This window comes from Protopterus annectens, chromosome 4.part1, assembly GCF_019279795.1.
Source record: "Protopterus annectens isolate FY-2018-M chromosome 4.part1, PAN1.0, whole genome shotgun sequence".
NCBI lineage: Eukaryota > Metazoa > Chordata > Ceratodontiformes > Protopteridae > Protopterus > Protopterus annectens.
In genome coordinates this window covers 128,486,481-128,511,387 of record NC_056734.1, presented here as the reverse complement: position 1 = coordinate 128,511,387, position 24,907 = coordinate 128,486,481, and positions in this window count along the sequence as shown.

Genomic DNA, 24,907 nt, shown 5'->3' with positions numbered 1-24,907 from the left:
TTGCTTCACATTAGAGAGAGCATTTTACAACATGTGGGACACTGCTATTGCCACCTTTTCCTTAACAGACATTGCTGATGGCATCACTTATAAAGTGTTGTCTGACACACTCCAGGTCAGACATGCTGTGGAGCTTGTGTTAAATACTGAGGTCTCTAGCTGATGCACTTAGGTAGGGGGTCTTCTCTCACTGCATTCAACTGGTGTGTGTGTTTGTGTGTGTGTGTGTGTGTGTGTGTGTGTGTGTGTGTGTGTGTGTGTGTGTGCGTGCGTGTGTGTGTGTGTGTGTGTGTGTGTGTGTGTGTGTGTGTGTGTGTGTGTGTGTGTGTGTGTGTGTGCATGTGTGTGTGTATTTGTTCACTTGGTTGACATTAGAGAGAGCATTTTACACCAACACATGGAATACTGCTATTACCATCTTCCTCTCACCAGACTCTGCTGATGTCATCAGGTATATCTATATCTCAAGCATGTTCTTTTAATGTACAGGATAGGTTAAGATCCCTAGAGTGACTGACTTGTTCCATTAGATTTTCAGATGTGCAGCATTTCCTTCAGGGTAGGGTTGGAGACTGCCCTGTAGGTCAGGTGCAAGTCAGCTCTCAGCAGCCTATATGATACAGAGTACAGTGACAGGGCTTTCAGTTTATCTATGTACTTCATGGCATGGTTTGGAGGACCTATATTTTCTTGGTGAGAAACCCTTGTGATCTCTCTAGCTGCTGCATGTGTCTGGTGAGGCACATGCATATGGGAGCATTGTACTCTATGAATCGTCTGATGAAGTTCAAGGATGTGATGTCCTTACTTATGAGATGCATAATGTAGAAGGGTTTCCTTACCACTGTGGGAATTTGGTGATTAAAATTCAGATTGCTATCTATCTGTGTTCCCAGGTCTTGCATCACTGGGGTTGAGCTTGGGGGGTGTTGTCAATGCTGTAATTAGCATGGAATTCCACTTTTCTAAAGGCATTAATAATGGCACTGTTTGTGTTTAGTTTTAGACCATGGCTTTGGCACCAATTATTTGTCTATGTTAGCCCTTCCTGTAACATGTTAACAACATTGGGGGATTCAGTGATTGCACCCAGTTTACAATGATCAGCAAACTTGGCAAGCCAAAGGCCATCTTCTTTAGCCTGGACTTCCAAGAAGTAGATTCCAAACAATAAAGGGCCCAGCAGAGATCCTTGTGGTATGCCACTGGTGATGCCTCTACCATTAGAGGCTGAGTCACCAACTTTGAAGTTAAATGTTCAGTCAGTGAGCAAATTGGCTACCCATCTAGTGACATAAGGGTTAATTCCCAGTTGGGAGAGTTTCTAAATGATATCTGTGTATGGGATTGTATCAAATGTCTTGGCCAGGTCAAGATAGGTGGTATGCACTGTCTTACCTTCATCCGGAGCTTTGGTGACTTTCTCAAAGAAGTCTACTAGTTTTAATAAGCATGATCTAAACTTAATGAAGCCAAATTAGGTTAGGTCTAGAGTCTGAAGGTCAGCTATGTTCTTGTTGATAAGGTCCATGATGAGTGTTTCCATGGCCTTGCAAATGTGACTGGTTAGGCTTATGGGTCTATAGTTCTCAGGGTCAGTTGATGGTCCCCATTTGTGCAAGGGGATTACTGTTGCTGTTTTCCATGGCTAATAACATGGAATCAGTGGGCTGTGACAACAACACAGATTGCCTATAGCACCACTCAAAACATGGACCTACTTGATACCAGAAACGGTTGGATCCATACTTCAACACAACCTGCAGACAGAATATGTTCTCCTAGAAAGGTGTACATCAACATGCATCCATATGACTGGGGGCGGTCATCACCTGATGCACGCATGTATAGACACATCCTGACACTCCTCATCTGTGACAGACCACCATGTCATCATGAACCTTGTCTAAATGGACACTGGTAAAATCCTGGCTGTGTGTGAAAGACATGCGCGATTTGTTCAGGCTACATCCATGTCTGTTACATCTGTCAGATGTTTGTAAGAAGGTCAACAAGGGCATGCATAATGACAACACTATCATCTTGCAGAACTTGACCAGACCAAGGCACTTGACAAGTCTACACTGAGGTTTTGCTATGACACTGTCACACGTGGCCATAAACACCTATATCAGCAAGTGGGTAGACCACTAGATCACATATATAACATCTAAATATGCTGAATTGTGTGAGGTGACCTATATCTAGAGTCCAGTGATCTGGTCTGTATCTAAGAGCTGTGTGGTAGGCCATTTCTTGTCCATTATTTAAGTCACAGACATCAAGAATGACATACACATCCTTTGTCTAAACAGATTTCTGGAGGACTGCAGGTTGTGAGCAATCATTAAATCCAACTGTGATATTTGTATAATACAGACAGTATCAACACACACAATGGATTGTTGCCACAGCCATGAAGACATATAGGATGAAAAAAATCATAGGAGGATTTTTATGATCTAAAAGCAAATGCACAATCTAATGATAATGTATATAGCACACCCCTATGAGCAGACCAAGTGGTATGTGACCTGTGTACTCAGATAGATGGTATGCAGAACGTCCACCTGCACGTTCCCTTAGTGATGACTACTCCCTTGTATGTAGAAAAACGTATGTGCAGGAAATCCACATCAAAGACCATTATACTTCCATAGTTCACAGTCTTCATCACACCAATAACTGAGTACAATGCACCCTTTTTCATGCACGTCCCTATGCATCTTCCAGGTATGCGTTACTCAAGTGTATCACATTTGCCACAATGAGCTCCCACACATATTATTGGCCATACCTAAGTATTCTTTTTGTTGCATAAACATTCATATCTGATGGTGTGGAACTCCCATCAAAGTGTTATACCAGATGCATGTGTGATACCTGTTTCTGTGATGCACACAGTACATACATAGCTGATTGACAGCATTGATAGCATGGGTTACTTTCATGACAGTGTGGATTGTGCCATATATATATGCCATGCACACCTGTCAACTAGCCTAGATTGGTCATAATCTCACATACAGGTACAGCAGTGTCTCTCCTAACACCTCTAGCAGATGTTAAAGTTTAAGGACGGTATGCTTAATTCTCCTCCTAGATTTCTGACAACTCATAATAGTTGTACAAGTGTGTTTTTCCAGAACCATCTGTGATCACTCATGATCACAAATGTTATGTCATAGACATGTAATTACTGGTGATATTATTCTGATATTGTCCGTGATTGGTTGTGCTTCTGTTTACTGTTGTCAATGAGCCGGTTACTATGTGTCCTACTTGGTTGAGACCTCTGATGACATTACAGTCATATTCAGGTAATGCATTTTGCACAGCTTCACAATATGCAACTAACTCCTATTGCGTATACCATCCCTGATATATGTCCTCTCCATTGTTTATGTCAGGATGCTTATATCACAAAGAATTTACTGTTATGTCATCTTGCGTGACAGTCACATCATATACATTCACTGTGCAGTCCATACTGTATCATGTTGATATGTGATTAGTGTTCATGCTACAACTGTCTTCATTGACATGCCCTCTTCTGCTGTACATTACCATGTTTCACCTGTCCTCTTTCCCTGTGTTCATTTCTACAATTCATCTGAGTGTCTGTATTCAATACACACAATTCCCCCTGACTGTTTATTTATTATACAGTCTATGTACATTTATGGATCATTTAAACAACTTTTGTTCAGTATGCCTGAAAATAGGTTTCCACAATACTCTATACTGTATACACTTTAATATAACATGTTGTAACTATACACATTGGTTTATTAATAACCCTGGTAATCATTGTGGCATTCACTGCAAACATGCAGGCTTAGTTTACCTGTAAGTAAACAGGTTTACATGTCTGATGCTGTCCACGTGGCTTTACATGGTTTGCTGAACCATACTTGTTTATGTTTAAATGGGGTATGTGGCATGCATATGCAATTAGCACAGCTGCTCACTGTGCAAACACGTAAACTCCATGTAGGCATCGCGCTAAGCCTACACAGAGTTTATTGAATCCCAGGAGGGTGTTTCCAAAGTATTCTGTAACTGCCTAAAGATGCTTTATGTGAAACACGTTTGTCGTGCAGTCTTTTATTTTTTTATTAAACATATTATTTCTATAATGTATGGTGAATTGATCCTTATTTTGTATTGGTGTGTTGATGTATTTGGCTCTTTGCCTCTGCTTGCCGACTACGTTTTGCATTTTATTTGAGTTTGTAAAGTGAAATAATTTTAATAAAAACATTTTGTTCTTCTTTGATGAAGAGTCAGCTGAACAGTGACTGTCATCATTGCAGGCTGTGAGAGAAGGTGATGATACAAGTCTGGATGGAAAAAGATTATATGGACTGGTCCTAAAGCATATATTAAGTTGGCCTGAGCGTAGTCAGACTTGAGCAATAACTTCCTCGGGTGAGCTTATGGAGATCTCTTTGGAAACATTATCAGCAATTTCATAGCTGTAACATCTGTGTCTAGTAGTGAGTGCATGTACTTCCTATACAGAGGAATTGCTTGCAATTTGCACAGAAATTCTGGAGGTATTTCATTTTAAACAGGACAGTTTGACTTCCAAAGTCAGGAAGTGACATAACAAGCACTGACATACACATTAGCAAAAGTATTCTGTCAAGAAGTAATAATATTTGGATTCTGTGTTCACAGAGATATTCCAGATAGACTGATATTTTTCTGATCCATTTTGGAACCTTTGGTAGTTACATCCCAGTTATAAGCAATGATTCATACAGGGGATAAGACATTTTCTAATGTTACCTTTCAGGTGCAATTTTATGCCTAAATGTGTATAAAGTGCTTTAATAAGAAAAAAGGTATTGTACTCTGGTCTAATTTTTACTTCAAGATGTTATGTGTGCCTGATTGTCAGATTTTTGTATAGTTTTGTACAGGTCTGAAAACTGAGACTAATATTAGAATACAGATTAAAAATACTTTTTGCACATGTTGGGCATAAAAAAATAAACATTTTACCCAACTGATATTTGGTTTTGAGGTCAGAAACATTTGGTGGGCTTTACATTTTCTAATATTGTGTATGTGAGAAACTATAAAGGTGCCCTATACTATATGAGGCAGCCTAATATTTTTTATTGTTAAGGGGGAAAGTATCCATATTTCTTGCAGTTGCTTAAGACAGACTGCACTATTTGTGCAAAATATGGGCATGATATGTATAACTGTATTAGAAACAATACAAAATCTAATTCTGCACATTGTTATTGCAATGGTTGATCCTAGATTTCCTCTGCTGCTGCTGTTCTGGAAACAGCCTATTTGGAAGGCTGCTGTTGAACCATTCTGAACAGGGTATTAAATCACAAGATGATACTGAATTCTTAGATTGTTTAAAGGTGAAATTTGAGAATCTTGAACATTCTGAGTCTTCTGTGCTTGGAATATGTGTAGAAGAGATGGGCATTATACTTTCTACTGAGTTTGAGGTTTGACAGAAGGAAGGGGTGATATTCTAAGGAGACAGATGTTGGATCATTAGGGGAGATATTAAAGAAAAAGAGACAAAGTTTATGTTAAAAGGAGGTTCACAAATATATATTGATTATAAAAAAATTACTTTTTTATTTTTAAATGCCGATATTCCTAAACATGAATCAAGCAGCCATTTATTCTTGGAATAAGTTGTTCAGTACGGCCATGATTTTGTTGGCATAGTTATAGGTCATTGAAGCATTGGTGAATGAGGGGTTTTCGCTTGCAGTTTACTAGTGCAGTGAGTTTCACCACAATGTGTTGCAATTTGTGAGTCAGCAGAGCACCTTTTATGGATTTCCTCCTTTTCTCCTCTGAGTTTGACCATGGAGTTGACATGTACATAATTTAGGGATATGCACAGGATGGCTTGATCCCATTTAAAAATATATATTTTTGTGTTTTTTAGGCTTTTTGATGCACCGATTGTCGATATTCATCTTTCAGAAACCAGTGAGTTGAGCGAGCATGTTTTAATCACTCTTAAGTAAACCAGTACTGTTGCTGCTAGATGCTAGGTTTCTTCAAGGTACAGTTAGAAATAGTATAAAACAAAGTGATGGGGGATTTTTTTCTTCTTCTGAGGAAAAAGATTACTCAGGTTATTCTATCACTATAAGTGGAAGCTGAGATTAATATGTTAGATTTTTTCATTACATCTGATAAAATTCTTATTTGTGATTTTTAGCTTGATTATAAACATATTAGGTTAATTAATATGATTGCCTCAGAAGGAGAAAAATAGAAGTTGTATGCATACAAATGCATCAAGCTTATATTCTGATTTCTGTTTCTATTTGTTATACCTGGGATTGTAATATTCACTTAGAAATGCGAAAGAAGGAAACTTGATGCTAGGATATTGAGAGAAATATTTCATAAGATAGAATTGTTTGTGGTACATAGCAGCTTTCATGCTTTTAGGAAAAGAGGTATTGAATAATCATAGATTATTTTGCCATTTAAAATTGTTTTGAACAGCACAAATTAGTGGTATATTAAAATTGTTTTACAGAGTATATGACCATTATTTTAGCTACATGGTCTATTGAATATGAGGGGCATCTTAGAAATCATTTTTGTTAACTTAGATGTAGACATTTTTGCAGGGTGATCACGGTGGTGCAGCAGTTAGCATTGCCACCTCACAGCAAGAGGTTCTCCGGTTTGATCCTCGGCTGGGGTGCCTTCTGTGCGGAGTCTGCATGTCCTCCCTGTGGTCATGTGGGTTTCCTCTGGGTGCTCCGGTTTCCTCCGAAAGACATGCTGTAGATGGATTGGACACTCTAAATTGGCCTTGGTGTGAGTGTGTGTGTGTGCCTTCTGTGGAATGTTGGGCACCAGGCTGGCAACTCGACACCATAAAACTCCACTGCCAATCATGAGTGGACGGGTGATCCGCTGTGGCGACCCCTAACCGGGAAAAGCCAGAAGAAGATGTAGACATTTTTGCTACTTTATATGGATAGCACATATTTGCAGCTCTATAGAAGGATCAGTGAGGTATATGTTTTTATTCTTCCAGGACTAATTTCTGGACAGAGCTGAATGTTAAACTCGCTAGGTAGTATTAGTATTCAAGATGAAGTAGTCAGGCATTATGGAGGTTTAGTTGAACAGATACATTTAAATTTATTTCTATATTTGCACTAAAAAGTTAGAAAAGATCAGTAAAGTGTCAACCTTAAGGAAAAATAAGTTTCTCCCTGTTGAGGAAGATTAAGAAATGAAAGATCTTTTTAATGCTGAGTGTTGTCTGATTTATGTGCAACATTGGATGTTGGCAATTGTAGAATAGTTTTTGGAATCTTTTGTATGGAGGATGGGAGGCATGAGGAAAGAAACACTTTTAAGTGGACTATAGCATTTCCCCCTCAGATTTAGTTGTATATTTAGAAAAATAAATAAATCTGCAAGACAACTGGATGCCTTTTAAAAATTGCAATTTACCTCAGCATGAGGTAGGGATGGCTTGACATATAATTATATTACAAGACTGACAATTCATGTCTTTCATTCATGTTTATAACAAATGGTTTATGGAAGGGCTATTCAAAAATAATTTTGTTGGGCTATTATTACATTTATTTTTGGGTGAAAAGGCTATCAGGGAACTGGAGGACACTGACTTTCTGAAGAATGATTACACATTGTATGCTAAACTTTTGCATGAAAGTACTAATGTTTTATACATTGTGGTTAGGCCACAGTTGTTTGGGTTGGGTCGATATAAAGATATTCATTAATTGTATTATATAGGGTCAAGGTAGATTTAATTAAATAAGTCTTTGCGGTTACTGTTGTGATGTGAAGAATGCAATTGAGAATTATGTCATCAAGCTTTGGAAAGGTTTTAAAGTTGCATAGTTTTGGTGAGGGGTCCTTGACATTTATTGAAAATGTTTATTATAAGAGTTGGTTGTAGCCTTTCTTGAATGCACAAAATTCATTTCTTGACTTCTAATGTAAAAAAAAAAAGCTTAAAGGTACTAGAGAAGTCAAAGGAGCTCAAAAAAAATTACTGTTTACATATTAAAAGAAAGCAATACTTTAGCAGGAACCCCTCAATCTTACTAAATCACTGTTCAAAATCACCAAACTTATAAGCCCATACTGAAGATCCTAACTAGCCAGTAAGCAGCAAACAATTAGTAAAAATTCAAGGAATAGCTGTGAAGAACTGAGAATTATATGTAACTACCATCTGAAAGTGTAAAATATAAACAGTGTAAAAAAATAAAGCTATATAAATATAATGGTGTTAGCTATTCCTATTGATATTTATTTATTCCCAACTTCAACTGATCCAACAATTTACATTACTAGAGAAAAAATTGGAAGCAACAATGCTTGAGTTTCATTTGATTAAAAGCTATAAGAAGTAACCACAATATTACAATTGGGGATGATTTTTTTATAAGGCAAGTTATAATTGACTGCACCTTCCCAATTTAATCTGAAAGTTAATTTAAAATTACCCAACCCAGGGATGACTCAGTGCAGGAAACTAGCTACTACCATATTTCAAGCTCAGGCCAAAAAGATACTAAACAGTACCATTAGATACCTAAAGTGGAACTTCTATGTAACTAAATAGGTATTTTTTCTAATCCAAAATGGTATGTTTCCACGTTGCCTCATTAAATTACATTAAATTAAAATGAATTTGGTATATTACATTTATATGCAACACAATGTTTTTACTCAATGTAGGTTTAGTATAATGTGTTTCCAAAATTCTGTATCACCTTTAGTAGCTTGTTTTCTAACACCACATATTAAAACATTAAACAGTCAAAAATTAAACAAATGTTATGGATTTACACATGCCCGCTGAAGTAGTCAAAATCCAATACATACAACTGAGCAATAAAAACTATAAATACTATATCTTAGTATAACTATCTCATTTAACATCTTGCATGTTTTGGCTGTTACCTAAATTAAAAATTGTTGTAGCAATTTGAAGTAAAGTTTATACATTGGTAGTGGACTGCCGAATGCAATTACTCATCAATATAAACTGTAATAAGATGATAACCACTACTAATTGCTAAATAGATTCTAATATGCTAACAGTCATGTCCACAGAATCTCGGAAGTAGCAAAACTACTTGTATAAGTCATGACTGAGTTGTACAATATGTCTGTTTTTAAAGATCTACACAAGCAGTTAATTGTAATGGATCATTTACTTAAACATATCAATTCAAATTAACAGCTTTGAACTTTCCCAATAAATGGAGATATAAGTTCTGTAAAGACAGTTAGTACAAAATCCATATTTTACATGTGTATCCTAGTAAGTTCAAACAGAAAAGCTCATTTATAAAAATGGAAAATAATATAGAAATAAATTTGTCAATTAATATACAGGAAATTATCCTGTTAAATCCTCCCCTGATGTCAGAACTAGGAAACAACTTCCAAACATTATTAAAAATACATTTCTTTCCCTATATCCCCTGCATCTTTGATATTTGGGGAGGCTTGTTTGCTGTTGGATGGATGGGTTTATTCACATGTCTTGGAGTGAGTGTGTGTGTGTGTGTGTGTGTGTGTGTGTGTGTGTGTGTGTGTGTGTGTGTGTGCGCATAGGTGGCAGAATTTGTTTGTAATTTGAGCATAGGTAGGTACATTTGCCAGTGTCTTTTACGAATCATTAGGAAAAATATTACTGCTGTCAGACCTTACAGCTCTAGTGCTAAACAAGGGTCTATATTAGATCAGCAAATGCTGATTGATCGACCTTATGTAAGCGAAAGCTTACAATCTCAAACTGTCAGATCAGCGATTTTTTTCCTAGGGAAAAAAAATCGCTGATCCAAAACACATACACACAACACAAGCACACCAAACAAACAGAAATCTACATACATACACCTAAAATCTGACACCTAACCCTACACTAAACTATGCACACACCACTAACTATCCACTTACCTTAACACAAACCCTAACCCTAAGGTCAGTCACTATCGCACACTCACCTCACCCGCTCCCTAACCCTAACTCATCTAAATACGCCCTAACCCTTGTGTCCACACAGTCACACACATACCTAACCTGAGCCCTAACCCTAACTCACCTAACCCACCCTAACACTCACATCCACACAATCGCACACTTACCTGAATCCGACCCATAACGTTCCACCACAGCACTGAAAATACCGAAGCAACAGAAACAGACAACCAAATTCTTTCCCTAGGAAAAAATTTGAGTTTCTGTTGCTTCGATATTTTTAAATTTCGCTAAAATAAGGTCGATCAATCAGAGTTCGCTTGCTTAAGCATTTGCTGATCTAATATAGACCCTTAAACAAGAGTGCTTCATTGATATCCTAATGAGCCAAAATGAGGTAATTCTCACTGCAGCCATACCTGCCTATAAATTGCATTTTCTTACTATCCTATTAATTGATCTACCTGCATCGAGTAATTTACATGAGTGGTGAAGATCTTTTTGAATCCAGCAGACTTTCAAGGTGATTTACATGAGTGGTGACGACCTTTTTGATTCCCAGGGACTGTCTGTGCAACAATTATGAAAAGAAAGAACACCATGTGTTTAAAGACATTTTCATACAAATGGACATAGTTTTACATAAACAGTATATATTTCCATGAACAAGAAACCATGTACAGATCACTTTTTCAGAAGAGCCCTCTCATTAATCATTTTCACCTTCATGTAAATAGTACAGAAAGTGAAACAATGAAATTCTAACCATTTCAGGTTACCAAAACAGTAATAAACAATATTGCATTCTTCTTGTAAATTGTACAGATTACAAATCAGTTTGAACAAAAGTTAAGTATGTATGCACAAAAACAACTGACGAGATTCCAGCTATTAGACAACATACATCATAAAGTAAAACAATAAGTTGGAAACTATGTCTATGAGGATTTTAGATGCTTTTCATTTTGAAAAGTTCTGCCAGATGCATGTTGAATTCTGTATTTTAGAATTTATAATATCATAGCCTAAGTCAGATGTAGCAATGTGATATTTTGAAATCATTTCTGAGTCAACATTAGCATCTCCCATACAGCTGAATAACTTTAAGATGGATGTATATTTTGAAGTAAGGTAGTTGACTGTATGATGGCTTTCCCCTTGCCTAATGTCTCCTCTAGCTTTCTGTTGTCATCATTGCTATAAAACAGCCTGAATTATATTAACTGTGCACTGAACTAATTCTTAACTGTTTTAGTTAACTAGGAATCAGTGCTATTCTTACTTCCTGGTTCACATATTATACTTTAATTTGGGTCAGCTTCTTCCCTTACCTTGGACATATTTCTTTCTTCTATGCTTAACAGAATTACTGATACTTTTTTATATTACCTTGTCTGATATTTATGCAGTAGTTTATTCTTTTATGTGCACATTTGTTGTTAAAATGGATTCCTCTCAATATGCTGAATGCTTTTGTCTGTGAAGTCTGAGGGAGTTATGTTTGTTAGAAGTCTAGTTCATAACTTCCTGCAAACATAATTGCATATCTTCTGCTGTATTCAGAAGTATAATTTGTTAATTTTTTGATTGCTAAATATTTGTAGATTTTGTCATGTGATGTTACTCAGTAACTATTTATAAATATTTTAACTTTAACTTTCTTGTCTTACTGTGACCCAAGTTATAGTTATTTACTTATTTGCATTTGTTAATCAGGGTAGAATATTACAGTAAACTCTCTGTTAACTGGAACTCCAGCAACCAGCAAAAAAAAAATAAAAAATCAAAGAACTACAGTGCAATTTTCATGTGCTGCACTTTCTGTTTTCCCTTCGCAGAAACATACCTTACGTTTTTGGAGTTTTAGAGTTTTAAAAAGAAAGATTGGAATAAATTCCCTCCCTCTCTCCCCAACCTGAGAACAAGTCAAACCAATCAAATAGTATAGGGTACAGTATTAATCAAGCCTATTTTAATAGTAACTCTCAAGCAACCAGAAACTATGGTTATCTGGAATCTACCCATCCCCATGGGTGCCGGTTAACTGAGAATTTACTGTATATCACATGCACATTTTCCAGACTCTGCCTAGTTAATGACTTACTGAGGGTTGTACTATAGGCAAATTAAGGAGGAGGGGATCAAATCATTGTACTTCAAGAATGTCACTTGAATCAGCCCAGTATCACCATTAACAAATAAATAAAGAAGAATAACATTAAGTTATGAGTTCAGATAGCATAAACTCTCACATGAATACTGTGCATCCCTGAGCAGTCAGTCATTTTATGATGCTGTCGTCTCATTGATCAAAGAAACAAATTATGACCTACTGAGCCCTCCCTACATAACATACTCCATGTCTGTGCTTCCTTTAAAAAAATTCAGTTGATGTGAATATCTTATGGCATATAATTATAATAATTACAGTGAAAAACTGAGCAGTAGATATGCCAATGTAAACAATTACACAATAAACAAAGCATTGTGGCAGTCACTTTATCTTATAGGCAAGGATGCTGCAGGTACATTTTCAATTTCCTGACAGTTCAACAGGAATTTTACTTCAGCAAAATCAGATTCCATATTACAAATTATTATCAGCATTATCGGTGCTACAATAAATAAACATATAGCTAATATAATTTAGCAAAGAAACCTGTTTAATACTTGTAAAAAAAAAACATTCATAGACTATCATTTGGCTTGCATTATAGAATAATCTTGAAAATTTAGCCTGTAAGCTGGATAAACAAAAGGGGAGCTTAGCTTTTTGTCAGCTCGGCCATCTGTTTGTTATTCTTTGTTCTGAGATGAAATAGATACCTTAAACATCAAAACAACATAGCAGTCTGATTTGCTTACATGCCTCGAACAATGCCTCTTCCCACCTGCAGGTTGGTAGGTCATAGGTTAAAGGGTCAATCCCGTTAGCCCATCAAAACTAAATCTTGGAATCCTTAATGTTTAAGTTTTTTTTTTTCAAGATCATATTCTAGAAAGGGCTGAACATCTTGCCACAGGTGCACACCTCCATTGTAACTAATTGCTGCAAAGATCACTGACATTTTTTACAACTGATACTCCTTTGATGTTGATTTCTTTACTTCTTTTTTGCCTTTCTGCCATTTTAAACCATGGATTAAAGTTGTGAGATTCTTTCTTCATTCACTCTGTCAGGCAGATATTCTGTCACTGTGTGACTCATTTGTTCACTTCCTCTTTTTCCATTTCTTTACTCACCTATGCCTTCACTCATTATTTTGTCCATAAAAAAAATCTGAGGTTGCAGTGTGGATTATCATCTCATTGGAAACAGACTGAGAAAAAAACATAAAGAGAACATGCACTAGGAGTGATCCATAATGAATGGTGACCTCTTTAACTGTCACCTACTCATCCAAAGTGTCCCTTTCTATGTTGTTGCCAGTTTCATAGTACTATAAGTTTAGACTTCTCCATAAAGAATTCCACATCAGATTTCTGCGTGTGGTGTGTGTGTGTGTGTGTGTGTGTGTGTGTGTGTGTGTGTGTGTGTGTGTGTGTGTGTGTGTGTGTGTGTGTGTGTGTGTGTGTATGATCTAGATATATTTCAAATTTGGCTCCTAACATCTAAAATATATCTACATCTATTTCTCTTTCTATATTTATGTGATACATATATCTCGGTGCATTCTAATTTTGCTATATGAAAGTATATTATGCTGTCTGAAGGATCCCCCCCCCCATACACTTTTATGATATGGTTGATCACTAGCTACTTAATCCACACCCTGAAAACAATCTGCTTAGATACTAAAGCTCTTCAGTGGTTCCAGTCTTATCTGAGTGGTAGACAGCAGGATGTCCTATGGCAAAATAAACTATTTAACCTCCTACCTAATACCCTTGGAGTCCCTCAGGGTTCTATACTAGGACCTCTGCTGTTTTCCATATTCATTACTGACTTTTGCACAGTCATCCCTAATGCTAACTGTATTCAATATGCTGATGATTCCACTCTGATCTGCTCGCCTACATCCCAATCAGATCTGTGGACAACAACCCAGGAAATTTTTAAGGTAGTTGAAAACTGACTCTCTGATCTGTGTTTCATCTTAAACTTCAATAAAACAAAGTTGTTATTTTTCTCACCTACTCATAGGTCCATTGCATTTTCCTTTACCATAAAATCTAATAATGGAATCATAATCTCCCCAGATACCTTCATGAAATTCCTAGGTGTTATAGATAATAATAATCTCAAATCTGATATGCATGTCAACCATACTATCAAAACTATAAATAAAAAACTTGGGTCACGTTACAAAATTAAACCCTTCCTAACCCCACTAGCTAGAACTGCCATTGCACGCTCTCACCTACTCTTGACTCTTATTTATGCATCCCCTTTACTGACCAACTTAAGAAAATCTGTCCTCAGCAAACTCTCTAGCTGCTACAACCACATCACCAGATTTGCCACTGGGATGCCCTTTAGGACACACTACTGTAACAATCTAAGCTATCTTGGGTGGTTAGAACTGCCCAGCCTAATTCAGTATAACCAACTTATAGTGGCATATAAAGTTCTTAACCAACCTGACAATACACCTGTACTTAAAAACATTATTAACCACTATAACAATCTCCGACCTCTTCGCTCCTCCAATAGATTACTAGTCCAAACTGTCAAAACTAATAATTCAGCTGGTGTCTCTCTGTTTGCCAACTCTGTAGTTAGAACCTGGAACTCTTTCTCCGCAGGCATCACCTTAGAAGCCAACCTAAGTCAATTTAAGGAAAAACTCACACAGTATTTGAAACTAAACTGGCTATGTCCTTGTACCAAGCCTGACTAGCTCTCTCATTGTAATGGTGTCTAAAATCTGTACTTCAACTTAGATGTGTTACAAATCCTAGGTCTTTTACCTTGGGAAGCCTTAATTTTGCGAACTGTATATCTTGATTATATAGAGTCTCTGGAGATAGTGTTTAATATGAATCATGTAATCTTTATCTGTATGTACCTGGAGTTTTTCTCCCCGGGCCTCCGCTGAAAATGGACATGTATCCAGTCAGACTATCCCAGTCAACAAATCTAAAATAAAAATAATTAAATAAAAATATACATCCTTCAAGTATGTTTTTTTGTGGCAGAGAGACAAAAACATAACGAGTTATACTTACCGTTTATAGCCATGATGAACATACTGTTTCTCAAAGAATTCTGAGTCAGGCTTAAAATCCCAAATGCACCATGTCAAGTTTCAAACTATAATATCCAAATAAACAGGATGATAAAATAATGGTAGCATGCATGCTGATTCCACTTTAAATAACTCAGTGATCATACAAAGTAGAACTGTCGTTCATGGCAGTGACAAGTGTTTCTCTAAAAATAAAATAATATTTAGTGGCATCACATCCAAAGATATTAAATGTTATATAGGTCTCTTAGAAAGCTACAAAAGAAGTCATTTTCATAGAGTGTCTAGAAAGTTAATAGACCAACAGGTTTTGCATTAGCATGAATTTTTGAAGGGTATGAAGTCTGAAACTCAAATGTCTGCCATTATTTTCTAACTTCAATATTTAATGATTTGTCATTAATTTGCCCGAAAACCAGAATTTTATGAAAAATGGACCAAAAATATGAGGCAAAAATCTAGACATTCTGCAAAAATCTGTACAGTTGAGAGGTCCTTGTTTGCAGGAAGAGGACATTTTTACTTGAAGAGGGTAGTGAACAATGAAGTATTACTAGAAAAATGTGCTTTACTCATTTTGGACACGTAAACTCCAAATCAATTAATGCATCTGTTAGATTTATTCAAAACTCTGGACTGGGTTTGTTTCACTGAAAGTTAGTAAGGTTTTCTATCTGGCTACACTATCTACAGTACAAAAAGTTACTATACCTTTAAATTTGTAGTATAGGAAATGCACATCTCCCTTTCTAGATCCTTCCAGTACAAAAACAATGATTTGGCAAAATGTCCATAAAACTTATATTCATTAGCCTCAGCTGTTTTAAGCAAAGCTACTACTAATGAAACATGGGTTATTTTTAGACGTTTTATCACAACAGTCAGTTGGCATAATCCTACAAAAGATACACAGATCAAAGGACATTGTTAAATTTTCCATGTCCAATTTCAGAGAATTGTTTAAAAATGCAGGAATGCTTGGTTAGCTGTCAAAGCCACTATTTAGGTAGTAGAAAACAGGAACCAACATAGGCAGCGGAACTCTAAGGCATCTTCTGTATTGTGAAATATGAGGAAAATCTCTGCTGTAATACAGATAGATTGTGAATTCATTAAAAAATGTTTATGTTACTATTCAGTCAGTAGGCCACATAGTGAAAGAAACGCATGACCTATCAAAAGCTCAGTGTAGGTGGGGTAAAACCTGCATGTGCAGAGGGGTGGCTCTTATACTGGATGCTACCACAACAGCACTGATAGCTTTGGGTAGCTGACCTTTCAAAGCAGCATAGTAACATCTGTCCATCTATCCTGCTAGTTTTCTTTTTTACCTGTGGTGTACTGCAGTTAAAACTGACAGCTTTGGTACACAGCGTAGCTATCTCTGAATGGCGTTAGCACTGTTAGTAATGCATTTTCCCCTTGTCCAAACCCCCTGCCCCCCCAAAACATACACAGGCAGAGCTGGATCATGTTCAAATGGGGCCGTAGGCAGAGTAATGGACTAGGCCCACCTTCCCTCCCCAACTATTAAAGTGTCCCATTACTTGTCTGTCTCTCCCCACTTACCATAAGCACTATTCAGACCTGTCAGCATGCATGCCATTTTCATCTTTACTTTCACAGTGCTTACAGACATTTGACTTAAAACATTTATTTCAAATTTAATAGCACATATACTGATGGCGTTTTGCTAATGAAAACTAAACAGAAATAGTCTCACATTGAAAAAGGACTTAGCATGAGCAACAGTAAACTTCTCTTCCCTTGAAACTCACATTCACTAAAAATGCATCTAGCCAGTGACAGATTAAGTGTACATTTACATCCACAGACATCCCCAAACCTAGTAATTATAGTTGCATCGTTAACTACATCTTACCCAAATGATGGTACCAGTAAATTAATAATAATGACTATCACATATTTCAAATTTGTTTTACACAAGCACACAGTAGCCAAAGTATTCCAGCTTAATTCTCTCTCACTCTCTCTCACATACATACACTAGTGTTACAAATCCAGATAGACTGTTTAAAAATGACCAGATAAGAACATAAGGTACTTTCATCCACAGAGAGCCCCCACCTCCATCAGCAGTTAGAGCTACTTTGTTGACTGTGTACACCCATCAATGTGAAGAAATAAATGACATGCACTTTATTGTTAACATTGGATGAACTACATGATATTGTATAACGATCACTAGCATCATACCATAAGATTATGAGATGTGTATCACATTTTAAACAGAAGAGTATTTATAAGAGTATAAGAAATATCAACCACCTAATAACACCCGCTATTGTCAATATACACAATCTCTGCAGAAGTACCAGTCATCTGAATAATGCTACATTAAAGAGTCCTATCCCAAATTCAGAAGCTGGTGCTGGCAAATAAGTTTGCATTTAGGTTCTTCATCAATAAATAGAGTGCCTGCTGCCCTTGAAGAATAAATTGCCTGTTTTGCATTACAATTAGTGTGCCAGTGCTATAGCCCAAACATTTCCTGAACTAGATCAGCTGTACAATAGATAATGTCTGGCAAACAATGACAACAGATCCCTAGTTACTAGGCTTGCAGTCCTTGAGAAAATCATGGAGCCTAGCACAAAGTCACAATTGCTCCAAAGCATTGTCTGGTTAAATGACTTGCTCAGTGTTACACAGGAGCTAAATTAAGGTGGTAAGACTCAAACTCTGCACCCTTACACAAGAAGCAGCTCATAATAAGTCAGAGTTTTGGTCCTCTGTGCTAACTGCCAGACTAACAACTTGTAACTAAATGAAGATATCCTTTACAATCTTGTAGGGAAGACTCCTCTTCTTCCAGCTTTTTCCGGTTAGGGGTCACCACAGCAGATCACCTGTCTGCTCATGATTGGCAGTGGAGTTTTACAGTGTCAAGTTACTAGCCCGGCACCCAACCTTTCACAGAAGGCACACACACATGCATGCACTCACACCTAGGACCAATTTAAAGTGTCCAATGCACCTGCAGCATGTCTTTGGGAGGAAACCAGAGCACCCGAAGGAAACCCACGTGACCACAGGGAGAACATGCAGACTCTGCACAGAAGGCACCCCAGCTGAGGATCGAACCAGAGAACCTCTTGTTGTGAGGCAACAATGCTAACTGCTGCACCACCATGGCCACCCATCTTGTAGGGAAGACTGTACCATAATAATATGCAACAATGACTACAGAAGGGATGTTGAAGATCAAACGGCTCTCATTATCATTATAATGCAGACTGTATGACCTGCAAATGTAAAACCCTTAGTATTGGCTGAAGGCAGTAAAGAAGGTACTGCAAAAATATATATTACTAAAATTCAGCACGTTTAGACTACACACAATACAAGCTTATTAATTAATTAATTCCCTAGTGCAGCATATAAACAATGCAGTTACAGACAATATAAATGCTGTAGCAATTGCTTTTGTTCCACAACACAGAAATCACGCACAAATCAATCATATTGCTATATACAGCATGCAGAAATTTTTTTTTGGGGGGGGGGGGTTACATACTTGAAGGATACCTACATCTCATTTTTGACCTGCTTAGGTCTTCTCCGGAAGCCTACTCTAAATCACTTAAAAAGTTACCAGAGCATGTTTTGCATCAACATATATAGGTCTGGCAGTTGGATTACGGCTCAGTACATCCTATGGTACAGGATTTGACTCTAACAAGTTCTTATAACTAACTAACACACACACACACACACACACACACACACACACACACACACACACACACACACACACACACACACACACACACACACACACACACACATACACTCGTGTACATACACACACACACACACACACGCACACACACACACACACACACACACACAAACAGATTCAGCAAACCCCAACACTTGCCATTACACTAACCTAACTACAATGCTGCACGGGTGAACTCAGAAAACTTCAACACCTGCTGTGATGCTGAACTACACACACCTGCTGTAAAATGCTGCAGGAATGGACTCTGGTGAACCACACACCTCTCTAAAGCAAGCAAAACCAACCCCCAGCACCTGATGTTATGCCAAACACCTGCTGCTAGTTTTGCTTATACCTTGTGCCCATACCTGCCCCTGCTTCATTAGCTGAAAGGAGGAAGCTGAAAATGGGAAAAGCAGGAAACTGCTTAAAGTGACCAGTTGCATTTTTTAATTCTTAAAGTGGCGTACATGGTACACTGAAAAAAGTAAGAAAACTTTTCTTTGTTTTTTAATTTAATGTTGTGGCCAGGACCCTTCTGCTAGCATGGATACCTAGGCAACTACCTAGGTCACCTAGTGCTGGATCCAGTCCTGCACACAGTTGCCATTTTAAGCATTTATTCAGATCAAAGTGTACATTGGTAAACTTTGCATCAAACCATAGATAAACAGTATAATAAAATGACCTTCTAGGAGGCAGACTGCTGTTGCCAGGTGGGATACCAACTTCCTCCCTGGTGGGCTAGTCCACCCAAAATACCCTTCAGTGCCATCACATTACCAAAGAGCAACAGAGGCACCTCTAACTCCCACTAACTGAGCTATTGGTCTGGTGGCCCAGGAAAGCAGGAGGTGGAATGAAAAGGGGGTCCAGTCCTCTTTAAGACTGCTCCAAGCCACAGTATAAGAGCAGATGAGTCAGAGATACAGCAGCTCGGCCAAAATGACAGTCATTGCCTGTTGTGCCCCTGTATAAATACCGATGGGATGACAGGTGCTATGCCACCTCCCTGCTTGCTAAAGAGCTGCAGAGACAAAATGCTCTGCTTACAAAGCAGCTTGTTTACATTTGTGCTGCTCACAAGCTGTCTACTTAATGTGTGATAACATATAACTTGTGCAACCATGCTGAACAAGGGCCTCAGAACTGTGTGCTGGCATTTTTTACCCACTTTACCTAGACTTAACTGATTAAGTGACTTGAAGATATTTACACTGCATTTATTTTATTTATTTATGATTTTGTTGCATTTTTGTACATTTGTTAACCTAACAAACACAGTACACAATAGTCACAAGGTGACATACACCATTCAGAGAATAATAAAAAGGGTTCAGAAATGTTACTCTACTTGGCATAGTGTTGCACACAGACAGTATTATCATATATCACAATAACATCAAATGTAATAAGCTGTTATAGAAATTATTATGTCAATGTCATGAAGACAGAGTGCAGTGGTAAATTATCAGGTCAAAGCAGGAGTCACTCTCATAATATGACCAAAGGCACTTGAAATAGTATGATTTTTAGCATATATCACATTTCAAATGTATGCCCTTTGACATTAAAGTTGAGTTATGGTGTTCATAGCAGTATACAGAAGGAGAATATGATATGTATTTGTAAAGAGTCTGTACAAAATATTTCTATTATTAGTAAAGGCAATTATTATATATTCAGAGAAGACCTTTGGATGCCAGGGTAACACAGACAACCTAGCTAGCAAATTACATCACTCAAATGCATGAAAAGTGAGTGCTTGGCTGATAACCTGACTGAACATTTAGTTTAGCAATGACATAAAATGGTGAGACTCTTTTGCAGGGAAAGCATCCCACAGCTTCAGGCAGTAATGCTGTAGGCCTTTTTAGCTGAGGAACTGTGCAACTAAAATGTAAGGAAATGATACCCAGGAGCGTAGGATGAAGCTGATTAACAGACCGATGTAACCGTCTGTGCTGTCATCACAACTGGTATTGTATGAATCATTATTATTTTCTTACATCTTCATTCATCTGTAGGATACGTCAGCACCCCCCTTGCAGATATGCCCACTACTGGAGCTACATTTCATATTTATGTTTGCTATATGGGGCAAATGGCTGTGGTCTTCAGGGATTAACTATGTTTATGCATTCTTAAGATATTATATCAGTAACTGCATTGTAGTTATACTGCCTTATCAATATATTTAGTCAACACAGAATGCTTCTATTGCTATACGATGCTGAACCATTGTACATATTCCTTATTTTTGGTCTAAGATATTAACTACATATAGGAAATATGAACAATAAAATGGGTATGTCTAGAATCTGATGTTTTAGCAAATATTGCCTCTTTGCTGAAACATATGGACATTATTGATGTACTGCATTTATTTTTCAGTAAATCCATACCTTCAAGGTATATTTCCAAGGTATGGCAACCTTTTGTGTTATTTTAATCTCAAAAGTAATACTTTGATCAGGAAACTATATTAGAACTAAACATTCAGGGTTAGAAGGAAAATAGCATTGTCCCAATGTGCAACTGGAATAATGCAAACTGGTCTGGGCATAAGTTAGACCAAGATACTGGGATATGGTTAGTCAATGCATTACATTTATTTGCTGGAGACTGCTCTGAGGTTTTGATTAAAAACATTAAATTATTCAGGTAGATCCATGTGTCCCAAGGTAACAATGTTAAATGGTCCCAGAAACACCAAAATCGAAATGCATTTATTTGAGGAAGGTGATAAATGAAGTTTGGCAACAAACCAAGTTGTCCCAGGACATCTTCATGGGGGAGGGGGTTAGGTTAATATTAGGGGTAGTTAAGTAGGTTGGGGAGGAGAAAGGGTTAAGTGAAGGCAGGGATGGTAGGAAGAAATGAGATAATGATGGGGAGGGGCTTAGTCTAGTGTAGTTGGGTTAAGCAATCACATTTTGGCGTGAACATGCTATGGCAAGGTATGTCCATAACAACCTGCCGGGTAGTGTTGTGTGTGAGAAAGTAGGCCTTGGAAGGAATGTGGTAAGTTGGTAGAGAAGCTATATGGAGGCATTGCTGTGGTTAGTTATCAGATTCACATAGGTAATAGTGTTCACTGTTCTGTGGGTTGTCCCAGCATAATCTCAGGGTGGAGGCCTGGTGGTGTTGTCTGGTTGATTGCTGGATGGGGAAAATTGCCCCAGCATAGTCATGGAGTGGAGGCCTGGTTGGGTAAGAGGGTTTCAGGGTGCTGGGTGACCTCTTTGATGGTATTTGTCTGTATGCATGTGTTCAGACCTTGGGGGTGGGCTCTGTGGGGAATGGTGCAAGTTGATTGCCTTTCTTATCTTCCATCTGGGTCCTGCTTCCATGGGTGTTTCGAGTGGTGAGGCGAGTGCAGCTGTATGCTTGTGGTTGCTTCAGTAGAATAGATATTAAATAAAAAAAAAAAATACCTGTTTTGATTTTTCGGTGTTGTTTTGGGGCTGCAGGGAGCCACAATGTTTTTTTTTTTTTCCTCGCAGGCTGGTGCATTTTCTCAGCTAAAATGTGGGATTGTCACATGGTGTTGGCTTTCCATGGTCCAGGGAGGGACAGCTTTGCTCCTGCTTTGGCGGTGCTCCATTTCATGGGGGGGTATGTATTGCGTTCGTCAGCCGTGGTGGTACATGCGCGCAGCTGGAGTGCGTCACGCGGTGCCTGAGCGGCGCCTCTGTTCTGCTTCCTCTACGGTTTTGAATCTCATGAAGTGAATCCTGAGGCTGTCCTGCACTGAAAAGATGTGCTGCAGTAGCATGAGAGCTTAAGTGGTTGTGGTACAACTTGGCCTTTCGAGGCAACAATGCTGGGACAGGAAGTTAACGTATGGAAGCTGAGGACTGGCGCATATGCTGTATGGGTCACCAGCTCTGAGCGGGACACTAGGTAGTACTTTGAAGTGAAGACACTGATTTGGAAACTTACTTTGAAATGTGTGCTTACTCTTTTGGATGAGTGGCCTCCATACACCAACACTGTAACTTGGGGGATTGTGCATTTGGTGCATCTCCATTGACATGGCGGGCATTTTTGGTTCAGACTTTGGGCCCGTGATTCCTCGTTTTGCTTTGCTGAGGCCGTGGATGATTTTCCCAGGTTTTGAGTGAGTCGGTCTGACTGTGGTTGCCATGCATGCACGGTGGCAGTGTGTGTCTGGAGATCATGGCCATCGGCTCTTGGGCTGCACAGATTGTTTGAATTATACAGGAAGAATACCTAATAAGAGATAAATGCTGGAAATGTGAGTTAGGGATTTGACAATCGCTTTGAATGTGAACCCATTTAAGTGAAAAGGTAGAATAAATGGCAGGAAACCAAAAGCTTGAAGAGGTAGCCAATTTAAAAAAAATCTAGCAAGAACCAGATGTTTATCTTCCATATATATATCAGATACATGGGATTTAAATACTAAGCAAACATAATAATGACATTTGGTTTTCCTCATACACCCCGCTCTGAGGTCAATATGTAACACCATTATAATGAAATGCTAAGAAGGCTGCTCATTAGTAAAACAAATCATTAGTCTTGTACAGCTGATCATTAATAAAAACAAAAACAGTATGGTAAGGAGGTTATATCTAGCATCATAGATGTTTGACTTAAAATTACATCAGAACCTGATTTCTTCCCCTTCCACCTCCTGCAATGATGATTCAGCACAAAAACAGTCATGCTTATCTTGTTCAACAGTAATGAATCACACAATTCCTTTACAGTACAATTCATATTTTATTAGAAACTTTAGCAGATGTATCAGAAAGTGAATAATTACCTTTAAGGTGTATAGCAATGGAAGTATTACTATGACATATAGGAAAATGTTCTTGTTCTTTTACACAATCAAACCAAAAATGCCACTTCAAATTATATTTTCTATAGATTGGCACATGTTGGGATGCTGAATGTCCAAGCTCTCCACGTTGATGTCAATCTTGATTGTCAGTCCTGTACTATATATTACACAGGCATACTGGGAGGGAGATGTGGGTACATTTAGTGGATGATTTGACACAGACTGTCATTCATTTGTCTACTTCATTGCTACTGCCAGATGACTGGAGGCCACAAATAATAAAATCTATATATTTTCTAGTCAGACGGATGGGTTTTGGGGGGGGGGGCTGAAGCACTGGGGCTGCAGAACTCTGTATAGGTAATTAAAAATAAAAACAGAAATGTAAGCTTCAGAAGTAACTAGCTTTGGAACCTTCTTGCCACTGCGGAATCTGTTGTGTTACTGACTTGCTAGGTTAAACAAGATGCTGCAGGTGCATTGAAAAATGGCTTGGTGGATGTTAGAAGAAGGGCTACCTTGAGTGTAAACATGATAATTAATTCCTTGCTTGGCATGACATGGCCCTCTGATCCATATATTGAGGGTTATGTTCTTGGCAACAGATATGCTTGGCTCATTTACAGGTTGGCAGGTATTGATTTGCTAATGTGTATTTCCCTTCTCGTGACTTTGGCAGGATGAAGGATTGTGAATTAATACACAGTATTTGTAGTAAAGATGTTTGATCACTCTTTAAGTATGGTTATTGTGTGTGAAGTGGAATTTATCACCTTTACTCAAGTGTACAGATTTTGTAGGATGCCCAGATTTAAGGGTCACTAATTTTGTCTTTTGCCCTCCCAATTCTTTATGGCTCACTCCTGATTCTTTGATCGCATGTGGAATCCACTGAAGGGAATTCATTTTCCTGCTGTGCTCATTGGGGACGGGGGCCATACATTTCCACTGTCCCTGAATTTGATTTAAATTTTAATTCTGTCTTTTGTCACAGTTCAGTTAAGATGCCTGGGACAAGTTTGTGGGATACCTATCAACTCATCAAGGTTACATTTGAAGTGGGCAACAACATACTATGTTTGATGTGTATAAGGAGTCTATTTCAGAGATGGGGCAGTCTTTGGGGATAAACCTCTTTCCTCAGCAGTTGGTGTTAATATCATATAT